Source organism: Onychostoma macrolepis, chromosome 03 (genome assembly GCF_012432095.1).
Source record: "Onychostoma macrolepis isolate SWU-2019 chromosome 03, ASM1243209v1, whole genome shotgun sequence".
NCBI classification, from domain to species: Eukaryota; Metazoa; Chordata; class Actinopteri; order Cypriniformes; family Cyprinidae; genus Onychostoma; species Onychostoma macrolepis.
The window spans coordinates 42958338-42970654 of record NC_081157.1 but is presented as its reverse complement, the minus strand read 5'-3'; the positions used below and the strand labels follow the sequence as shown (position 1 = coordinate 42970654).

Genomic DNA, 12317 nt, shown 5'->3' with positions numbered 1-12317 from the left:
AAAGCTAAAAAAATGCAGGAAAACCTGAAACATGAGATGCACCAGGTACTACTGTACCAGAATGAGCTGTGCTTTACAGAACGTATCAAAGGCAACCCGCCAAACCGCATCAGTCTTTGTCAGAATGAAGTTGATGACAGCCTTGTTGAATGAAGTTGATGGCAATGATTTTTTCTTCCTATGAAGACAAGCTGAAGACAAGAGAGAGCGAGCACAGTTTCAACAGGTGAAATGATTTAAATAATGGATGTAGCAGTAATGGATGGATTAGCTAGACACAGCAGCTGTCAACTTTTTCCCACCCTTCCAATCAAAATAAATACTGAAACAAATAAAAACAAAAGAGGTTGAAATACTCGTATGTGTTCTCACTCTTACCACACTCTAAACACGGATTTTGTTTTAAATAAACGTTTTTAGCTGTCTTTAATTATTATTTCTTGTTTTTGTAAAACACGTCGCCATTACTAAATATAATTAGTTATTTGAAGTAATCAGACGAAATATTGCATGCAGTGATAATGTTTAGTAGAGATTGCTTAATGTGTTAATGCCAACCGCCAATAAACACCAAAGAAGAAGAAGCTTAACGTGTTAAATTTCTCTAAGGGGGAGTGTCACTACTCGATCCGTACCGGAAACACGATTTGTACTGCGCATGCGCGGAAATGCGTCTACTTCCTGTCTGAAGTACGACGAAACAATTTACGGCAATTTTGGGTAGTTTTAATAAAATTGTTGTCATAATACTATTACTAATAAAAAATGTAATGTAATAATTCAGGTGTTGTTGACACTACCCGATCCGTACTGGAAAGAGTTGTTTAGTGATTCTCCTGATATAAACACTTTTTTTGATAAAATATATCAATTATATTATATTGATTAATCGATTAGATTTGCACAAATTAAATCAATTGAATAGTTTACATTTGCTAGACTCTATTTGGGTAATACAGATGTATATAAGTGAGTGTTTTACATTACATTTTTAATTTTCTAAAGATATGATTTACTTATTTCAGCATACTTAACAAATGTCTGCATCTAAGAAACACACAAAACACTTTTTTCTTCAAATTATTTATTCATTCCTTCCTCCCTCTTTCCTTCCCTCCCATCCTCCCTCCCACCCACCCACCCATGCCTCCCACCCCATCCCTCCCTCCACTACAATTGCTGATTGAGGAACATGGCATTGACCTTAAGGCCTTGTTTATCAACACAGTATGACAAAAATGTTTCCATATCATCTTGATACTGAAATATAAACAAAAGTCATCCTTTGCTTCAGAATTCACTCTCCAGGGCCTTCTTGAGTGCATTTTGTTGATCTTCACTGTTCATCTGCAGAAAAGCAGGCTCTGTCACCTCTCCACGAAATAAGTCTCTGTGATTGTGAACCCAGTACCAAGCTGTATGAAGGTCTCTCACAGTGGTAGGCTGTTGCACCTGGTGAAGAACAGTATTATAAAATATAACTATATAATGGCACAAACAAATTAACCCTTAAAATGCATAACTCAGATCTTTAGCAACCCAGGACATCATTCACTGCCTTCTCCTCCTTCATTTTTTAAAGTTAGACATCAAATTTTTTAGTATTCCTCAATTTATTAATTATAAACAATATAACAAGAAAAAAATATATGCACAAGAATGCCTGTTTTCTGATTAATTTTTTGTAAAAAGTGTATTGTAAAATGTAACTGGTTTGAATGGCTTTACTGCAAAGAAATTACTGTACACAATGAAATATAATTGTCACTGTCATTTGATGGTGGATGTGGTGAATAAGCTGCCAGTGATCAAAATATTGATTTTTAAGTCATTGAAAATGATAGTTCTGAGAATATGGCTAAGATCATGAATATGAGCCAGATGCTGGATATACTGTGGAAGTGCGCTCTGACGATGACAGCGATGGTAAAATTATCTGCTCAAATTGAACCCTTATACATGTCAAAAGGTAACGAAATATGCTTTATTGTATTCTTCTGTAATTGTTCTTAAAACATCAAGAGTTTTTTTGCTTTTTGCTATTGCAGCACTTAGAGATCCATCCATGCTGGATATATAGGTCCGGGCCACTAAAGACCTGAATATGTAATAATGATTTCCGAAACATTCATGCATTTAAGGGTTAAACTCTTTTTCCAGCTTGCATGCAACTCCTTGATATATGACCACTAAAATCATTTACCTTATCAGTGTCCTCTTCAACCACAACTCTTCTGCTGGGTGTCTGTTTGGTGGTGGTAGAGTTTGACACCCTAAAGACAGGCTCAAGGGTTCCCTGAAGGAGTTGGGATGCTTCTTCTGCCCAGTGTGCAAATCTCTGTCCATGCCTTTGTAAAATATGTAAATGTATATGCACTCTATTTGTATAACACCTTTCTAGTATCACTTTGCCAACAGTGACTTAATACAGCCAGCATACTGAAATTTTAACTGTAGAGTCTGTCATACCCTTCAAGACAAAACCTCTCCATCAGCTGAATGCACCACCACTGGCGAATCAATGGCACCTCCTCCTAAAAGAGTGCAATACACAAAAATAAAAACAAAACAAAAAATCCACATAAAAGTAGTTTGGTATATTCTTTGTGAAAATCTAGCTTACCTCTGTGAATGTTAATGGCCATGATGTACAGGTGCTGAGAGCATACTGTGAAATACAAATAACACTGTAAGACTTTGATTTGATTATTTAACGGCTTTGACAAATGAAACATTCTTACCATCAGCATGTAGATGCCACAGGAATTTCCTGTAGACTGTTGAGGAAAACACTGGAAAAGGAAATTTGCATCCACAGTTAGCTTTAAAAACAACTGCTGGCTTGTTTAAACATGTATACATAAATATCCTAATCCTTTTAGGATCATTTCGAGCCAGAAATTATTTTAGTTTATTTTTAAAACCAAGCATTGATCATTATGGTATGAGACTTTATGACTTTTGTCACACTTGAATTGGGAACATGCACACAAAAAAATGAGTGGATAGCAGAGTTTCTGTGGTTATAATTAAAAAAATAAAAAATAAAAAAAACGTTAAAAAAAAAAGCAACAAATCCTTCCCTTGCGGGTCAATTTGAGCCGCATGGGAATGAATGAAGTTTCTGAAAAAACTTTTTTTGGTCACACTTTATATTAGGTGGCCTTAACTACTATGTACTTGCATCAAAAAAATAAGTACAATGTACTTATTGTGTTCATACTGTATTGCAAAACACTACTGCTGCTATTGAGGTGGGATATGGGAAAGGTTAGGGTCACGTTAAGTGGTATGGGTAGGTTTAAGGGTGGGTTAAGGTGTAAGGGATGGGTCAACAGTGTAATTATAAATAATTACAGAAATTAATTACAGATGTAATTACATATAGGTATTTTAAAAAAATATAAGTACAATGTAAAAACATGTACACAATAAGTGCATTGTACCAAATGATCAATCCAAATGTAAATCACTGTCATTTTGACTTAGTACTCAAATTTAAACTCAAATTTAACTGTGGTGGAGACCAATGAGTTTATAGCATATTAATAGTTTTAAATATATATTTTATATTTATTACATATTTATGAAATTGAATGTTAAGATTAAAATTCAGTTTGAATTAATTTTATTGCAAAATATATATTTTTTATTTTTAAATCTATCTGACTGCATTAAAAAAAAAGCATATTCGAGCTTCAAATTGGACTAAGTTTATATGTTTCACTTGTTTTGCACAGTTAAGAATCTCCATGGGATCCTATAGGCCCTTCTAGTGGCAGTAACCATAAAATGCTATTTTGGGTCTTTTTTTCCCCTTATGGGAGAAGAAAATTAAATTTAAATTAGCTTTACACAACTCCATCATTTTAAACATACCTCAAGGTCTCTTCCTGTTTTTCAGTCCAGGATCCTTGGTCAATGAAGGTTGCAATGTGTCTGACATTCCAAAGAAAACACAAAATACATAATGTGTAATTGAATGATCAGTTCTGTAGCCTGAGAAGGAGGCTCTTTGATGAACTTGAAGCCTGAGAACAAGGGTCTTATACGAACTTGAAGCCTAAGAACAAGGCTCTTATACGAATTTGAAGCCTAAGAACAAGGCTCTTATACAAACTTGAAGCCTGAGAACAAGGCTCTTATATGAATTTGAAGCCTGAGAACAAGACTCTTATACGAATTTGAAGCCTGAGAACAAGACTCCTTTTGGAAATTGTAACCAAATAACACGCCTGGAACAAGGCCAATAAATTAACTCTCTTTAGTCTCAACCTAAATATGGTTCTGTAGGTCTCATCTCCAAAACCATCAGGGCGAAGAGAATCAAGAAAACTATCTCCTCTTAGCTACAAACAAAGCCTGCAATCAATGGGTATTTTGTTAATATCCATGAAAATCGAACTCACTAACCCTACCTGTTGAATTTGGAAATATTACAGCTAGAAAGATTAAAAGAAACTCAACACAGAGCAGATAGTGATCAGCTTCATCCGCCTGCCTGCTCCAAGCTGGAAATAGTATGATATCCTTGGACCTCACGTTTTCCTAATATTATTGTGACAAAATAATATGCATGCACAAAACATACTTTTAACATACTTTTGTGCCTATTCCCAATAAAACTCTCTCGGTTGATAAGATCATGATAGCAAAAAAAAAAAAAAAAAAAAAACTTACAGGCAAACTATGCTCTAGGTCCACATTTTTGTCTTTCCAGGTGGGAACAGCATAGAGGTCCACAATGTGAACATTTTTCCTTATGGAAAGAACATAAGTTATTAAACATGCATACATCCAAATTAATACTTCTAAAAGAAGATAATAGTATAAAGTACATGTCTTCGCAGCTTCTTCCACAATCTTGAGGCAGGCATTTCCGATCTGAAATGAATTGCAGAACGATTACATCCCTGTGAAAGCTGCCATGTGTAACATTATGCATTATCTGGGAATTTTTTATTTTTTGTGCAGTAAATTAAGACACTAAACATACGCACATTAGATTCCATGCACTGGCTTAAACCCAGGCTCCAGAAGTCTTCTCGTGTGAGGCAAATTTGGCCTTGCTTTATGATCAGTTCTTCCGATGGCGATTTTTGTCCAACACATACTTTAACTAAAAATAAAGAACGTTTAACAGATTAAGTAATGGTTATCATTTAAATATGCAAAGTGTCACTAAATAAACAATACTTACCAGTTCATCTTGAATATGGTCCAAGTCCTTCTCCCACATCAAACCCGAACAAGCATATGGATGCTCTACCTGCCATTTGAATGTTGAGTAGCAGTGGTCCTGGAGGAACATCCTCTCAGTTGGTCCATCTGATGATATACAGATACGTGACAATGGACTATAAGCATGGAGCATTCTTTAGAACTTCTGTATATAGTTCAGCCAGCTTAAAACTTCCGTGAAATGCCATTTGACGTTGTGGTATATATGTAGATACTCTTGAGACCCTCACAGAAACCTCTCCTGCCTCATTCTTGTCAGAAACTCAGAAATAATATAACTCCAATCACCGTAAATAATGACGGCCTATCTTATCTAACACTTAACAACATAAAATTGTATATGCTGATCCTGGTAATCTGTTGGTAAACGTTGGCTAGCTAGTGATGTTATCTCAAACAACATTGTAATGGTATTCTTCATACTTGATAACTTACATTCATAGTCATGAAACACATGATCTGTTGGGAGACCAACACAATAAGGAGTTAGTAGATATGACGCAGACAGTCTACTAATACTCTTATGAGAGTTTGTTGACATGTGATTGCAACATTACTTAGTGTCAACAGAATGTTCAAAAGGGACCATCAAAATAAAGTGTTTCCAAAAATTTTTTTCAGATTGTTAATGAATTATGTAGAGAAACCGAATAAAGGGCACTCCCCTTATAGCACAGCGGAGTTTGACAGTTCACCGGAAATAACTGAGCTGGCTTATCTAAAACCAGGAAGTAACTGTACATATAGTACATTAGTATATGTATAATATTTCTCAATCTACCATTTAATTTCAAACTGTTTTATACAGAGTTTATCAAACACTCTTACTTTTCAATCTGTAGTATGTCCTCAGTCTTGACACGTTGACCCTCTGACAAGCTGACCCTTTGACGATAGTGGCCACCCCTTTGGAAGTGATGCTGGCCACAGTATATGGTCCTTGGTGCTGACTTGTAAATGTGTCTCCTGTCCGTCGTTTCTTGGGGTCCCGTGAGAGCAGAACATCATCACCGGCCTGAACTGAACATACTGCACAAACTTGCGCTATGCGATTTTGAAATGACTTCTGTTGCATGCTCTGTGCTCTCTATGTTGTGAAGAACCTACAAAAAGAACAGTACCCAAAATTAAAACTCATTTAAAAATACAGAATTATCTGGTCTATTGATCAATGGAGTCTCAGTCAGGCCAAGATAGAACAATAAGGAACCAGGTTTAATCATTACAATGTAACAGAGTGAGGGACAGTGGCTTCACATGAGGATTCAACTGCTTTTATAACTAAAGAGAGATAAAGCAGAATCGCAGCAAAAAAATACATAGATCAGCCTATGCCTAGGTCTAATTCTGATAGCAATTCACTACTTCATTTACCCTTATTATTCAAATACAAACCTTTTCATTGAGAACTTTCATCTTATTGACTCTGGTGTCGATGTCGTCTTCTGGGTCAGCAACTTCAAAATCATCTCCCATGGGACAGGCATTCATGACCTCTGGCAGACGTGGGTGTCGATGGAAGAGGAGGAAGTAGGGACTGTGTCTAGTGGAGTACTGATCACATAAGGAAGCTTCCCATTAACTATTAAGTTTGTATTTATCTATAAGTTTGAAAAACTCCATCCTTGACATTAAATAGTAAATAAATTCACCAATTCAGTTTTACCATTGACAACTAACCATAGATATTATAAATATAATAAGTGAGACAAAACCTGCTTTGCAGTGTTGATTCCATACACCACAGCAGGAAGGTGGAGGTCCCAGTCATTGTGGTTGTCATTCACATACTTCCTGAGTGCGCGCTTGATATTCTGATTAGTTCTTTCATCCTGTACATATCAATGCATTTAGAAAGTTGATGAATAACCATAAGGCAACAATAGATCTTAAAAACAGGTATAAAAAGAGTCACCTGCCCGTTGGTTTGGGGATGGTAAGCACTGGAGACGGCATGTTTGATTTTCAGCATACTGAAAATGCTGTCGTTGAGCTGCAGAGGGATCATAAGTTAAATTTGCAAGACTGGAGTAACTGTAGACAACAACATATCCACCTTATTTTTTAACGTGGAAGTAAACTGTTCTCTGTGAATGTGCGAGACTTCTCCTTATTTCCTATCGTACTTAATGAAGTGGAAGAATAACAGTAAATAATGCAGTAAACGGTAAAATTGTTTGCACTACAAACCAGTGTGTTCATAATTAAAATAATATGGTAAAACACACCAGTTTGCAATATCAAGCAACAAAACGAGCTGTTTTGCACAGCTAAATATAGCCGGAAGCAGATGAGACCGAAGTCAGACACATTAAATTTACAAATGGCTGCAAGCTCTTTCAGGAAAAATAAGGTGGAAATGTTGAGACAAGAGTAGGGGGAAAAAAACATAATTAAACATTTACAAAACTTCACCTTGCAGACAAACTCCTTCCCTTGGTCTGTAATGATTTTCCTAACCATGCCGAACAAGTACAGCTTTGCGGTTATTATTGCAGACACCTCAGCTGCTGTCTTAGATTTCATAGGTTCTGCAATCACCCACTTGGTGTACAGGTCAGTCATGGTAAGGACATACTTGTTGTTGCGTGCTGTTTCTGGCAGTGGTCCAATCAAATCCAAACCAAGCACCTCCCAAGGTTCTTTTACCTGCATGGCACAAAATTAGCATCAACCAAATGCTGGTAAAACTGTACACAAGGTTGAGACTAGTTTGTTAGTCTCATCAGTTTGCTAAAACCTTATAAGCAGTACCTTAATAGAATGCAAGACTGGCACAACAGTCTTGATAGGGTCATTCAACTGGCAGCGGTGACAGGATCTGACCTAAAAAGCAACACATTTTTTGAACAAAATGTCAAGAAACACCACTTGATACAAGTTGGTGATGACAATAAATATAACTTCTAAATCAAGGAGGTACTGTATCTAACAATCGGAGGTGGTAAAAAAAAGACAAATTTTTAAGTATAGATACTTGCATAAAAAAAAAAAAAAAAACTGGCAGAAGTAAAAAAAAGAAAAAGAAAGTAAAGTACTCTGTAGTAGATTACCCATTCTTTCACATCTTGGATAATTGTAGGCCAATAGTATCCAGCAATAACCCTGTTTTGAGTGCCTCTGACGCCACTGTGATTTCCAGTCCCAGGGTTATTGTGGCACTCCGTAAGAACAGACCTCTTCTCTTCCTCTGACAGGACAACTAGCCGCATGTACTGCCTACTGGGGCCGACGTAGAAGAGTCTGTCATCTATTTTAATAGGAAAAAAGAAAAAGTCAAAAGAAGCAGCAATTTAATGTAAAAAGATCAAATTACATAACCAGATATGGGCTGAACAAGTAAGTTACGTTACAGTGAACGTAGCTTGATATTTTTAAAACAATTATTATTATTTTTTAATGTTTCGGTACTAATAGTTACCCTTGATGATGAAATTCACCGACGTCCGTCGTACCTTCCGACGATTTGCAGAATTGTCAGGAATTTCTCCTTTTAAGAGAAATTCTTGAAGCTGTATATAAAACGCAAAAGAATCCATATCGCTACTGTCGTAAAAACGTTGACAGTGACAGGAAGTGGAAGCATTTCGCGCATGCGCAGTACAAATCGTGTTTCCGATCCCTATTTGAACACGTCTGCGTGAGCGCGCGATGTTTGAAGAGACCTGAGACCTGTTGATGATGCACGCGATGGATTTGGAAAACATCATGAAACGGTGAGTGTGTAAATTAGCTTCTTTCTCTTGATCTTTCTGGGAAAATTGATCATCCAAAAGACCGGTCCGATGACAGCGTTACTGTAGTTAAAGCTAAAGTAGTCTTATAGGCCTAACTTGCTGATCGACGGTTTTTCCCCTGTCGCTTCACCGAAGCTATAACGTAATGCTAATATTAAAATCCGTGTTTCTTTTGGTTCACGGTTAAGAGAAGTTCAGCAAGTGTGTTTCTGCATGTTCAGTTTAGCTGTGATGTTAGCATTTCATTACCCTTAGCTTCAGTTGTTTAAATCAGCACGTGTGCATGAATTAGCTTTTTGTTAAGGCTAGTTTGTCTCTTAGATATATATTCGTAAATAACTGCAACTGAGTTGTTGAGCTTAAAGTGATGTGTATATGCTAAACATTTATGCTAAAAGTTACAGTTAGTCTTGAAATGTAACACTTTTTTTTCTCTGTTTTAGGTGTTCATGGAGTTCTACAGGATTGTGGGCAAGAATCTCAAGCAATCATCTAATTGAGATATTTCAGTCTAAAGAGGGGATGTTGGGCAGCTGTTGACCGCTTTCACAACAAATCAAGGTTAGTCCATATCCATTATAGACTTGCATTGCATTGTTTTTCACAGCTTAAGTAATGAAAATGTATCAAGTTTACAATATTGGTTGTGTAATACAATCAAAATTGTGCCTGACTGGTTCTGCTTTCTTGTGATCATTTCTTTCATTTTATTAATCGATTCATTTTACTCCCCAACAGACTAAAGAGCCGACTGATACTAGGTTTCTGGTGCTCAGAGGGCTCCCTTTTGCCCTTTGTGACAACCCTACAGATTTCTACAAAGTATGCTTTGTAAGTAACCACTGTTTTCTCTCAAAATATCTAACAGGACATAAAACAATCATTTCACCATTAATTGATAGTTCCTGTGTTCGTCATTTCTGATAGTTAAAAAACATGCAAGGTTTTTTTTTTTTTTTTTTTTCTTCAACTGATGGTAGCCATTGACTTGCATTAAATGAATTACCAAGAATCAGAGTTACAGCTAAAAATCTTTAATGTTCTACTGAAGAAAAACTCAGCGATGTTGGATGGCCTGAGGGTGTGGAAATTAACAGCAGATTTTAATTTATCCGTGAACTTTTTTTTTTTTTTTTTTCTTTTTTTTTTAATGGAACATCATGGGTTTCTGTCCCTCCATTAAAAGTCTATATTACCAAAATTTAAATAATCATTTTGAGGAGAGATAATTTAAATTTTTTGATGGACTATTCATTTAATTAACTCCAGCAGTTGTAACAAATTGCTTAACATTATTTATGGTTATATAATGAAAAATTTCATGATTGTGCTCTTTCGTTGTTAGGACTCTGATGACGATTACGCATTCCACCACCTGGACATTGGAATCATCCTCATTGAGCATGAAGGTGATGTGCTCTCATCCTCTCTCCGTCTCAATCCAGCCTCATTGAAGATCATCATTGAAGGAGATTTTGTGATGGACAGTATTGAAGACTTGTCAAAAGCTATGTGCATTCTGTATGGACTTACGCACTGCATCTCAACTATCCTAAATCTATGAAGAACACCTTCCAGATCATCCAACAGGTACTTCTCATGTTGGGCCACAGTGAACTAAAACCCAGGTTGCAAACTCTGAAAAATTGTCTTACAATGTTAGGAAATGCAAGAAGCTTCAATGAGAAGTCACTTGTGTTCTGCCGTACGAGACATTAAAGTGTATTCTGTCTCTGCATATCAGTGCTGTTAGTGCTCAGTTAATGTGTGTTCACACAATTCTTCAGCCAAGTTTAAAGTTACAGAGACTTGCCTCTGTTTTAATTTAAGCCCAGTTGTTAATGCACATCCAGGCATTCACAAGAGATATAGCATATATTCTTGAATACTGTGTTCATGTTTCTTCTACAAAATAGTTACAATTGTTAACAAGCTGTTCCAAAGCTTATTTTTCTTGTCTTGTGGCTGACAAGTTTTATGTATTGTCGTGCTACCATTTCTTTGGTGAACAATAATAAAAAATAAAAAAAAACATTGGTGCATTTACATCTGTTTTTCTTTTTTCCAATTTATATGAAACTAAATGTTTAATACAATAAATCTCAAAATCTATGTCTAATTACATGACATTACATAAATGTGTCATTACTTAAAAACATTTGTTAATGTTATTTGCTAATATATGTTTTTGTAGTTGTAACTTGAAATAGCTATTTTATACAACCTATACTCCAAATAATAATTGATGTGAACTAATGATTTTGAGTAAAGATTACTAATGTAAACCTGATTTGTCTACTGCATGAACTTAAGGTTCTATGTTAATACAACTGAACCGGTTTAGTTTCACCCCGTGTAAAAACTAAAATGGTTTCGTGCAACGGGTTTCCTCGCAAATTTCTAGTAAAGTCAACTAATCCGGGTTAAGAGTGCAACAAGACTGAAATGCCTGGTTTAATGGCAATGCAAAGTCCACGCAAAGGCCACATACAAACATATCTTCACAATCATTTCATATGGTTTTCAGTGGCAGTGGTCATTTAATTCAGAGTAGCTAATTGTAAAATTAAAAATAAAAAGTAGCTTAATGTGTCAATGGGCTTTGTGTATTTCAGATACGTCCATAACGTTGGTTTCATATTATGCCACATAAGTGCATATTTATCTGCGTAGGAGGCGTGATGTAGTGCTGTATGTTGAGACCAGATGCATTTTCTGGCATCACACTATAGTCGGTAAAGATCTTGATGTTCCGGTATAACTGGCTGATATTCTTGATGAGGACTTTGAATGAGGAGTTAGTATCTAGTCTCAGAAAAAGAAAAGAGAGAGAGAGGGTGTGATAGTCAAACCTTCAAGAGCTAAATCCAATGTGGGTAGATGCAATAAAAACGATGGATAAAACCAATAACATGCATGAGCCAAACATCTATAAATTAGATAAAATTCCCCACAGGTTCGGGCTTCCTTTTAAGGCCAAGCCCATTCAGCTGAAACAGCGCAAATAAACCAGCTCGTAAATTTTATAACACGCCGAAGTACAATAAGAACACAATAAAAACAGTGATGGAGGACAACTCCATCACAGAGGGGATCATATAAGCATGCATATATTCAATATTGTGTAATTTCAATTGTGTGTTCCTTCCCGCCTCTGGGGACAGAGGGTTCGAACTCGGGACGCCCGTAACACAATCATTTAATCATTTTTATTATTCCATTTAATCATATAGTCATTTAGGAAAATCTATATAACCATTTATATACTTATTTCATGGATTTATTCATTGATTTGTCTTTTCAAATTTTTTTATATTATTTTTCCATTGTCGTTTAGTC

At 35.9% G+C, this 12317-nt stretch overlaps 1 long non-coding RNA gene across 1 annotated transcript; it reads left to right on the top strand.

Moving 5' to 3' along the window:
- The first annotated feature begins 8856 nt into the window (after positions 1 to 8856).
- On the top strand, positions 8857 to 11006 carry LOC131537409 (uncharacterized). The gene is made up of 4 exons (XR_009270273.1): positions 8857 to 8957; positions 9422 to 9539; positions 9717 to 9809; positions 10324 to 11006. It is a non-coding gene; the product is annotated as an uncharacterized LOC131537409 (long non-coding RNA).
- The last annotated feature ends 1311 nt before the right edge of the window (positions 11007 to 12317 follow it).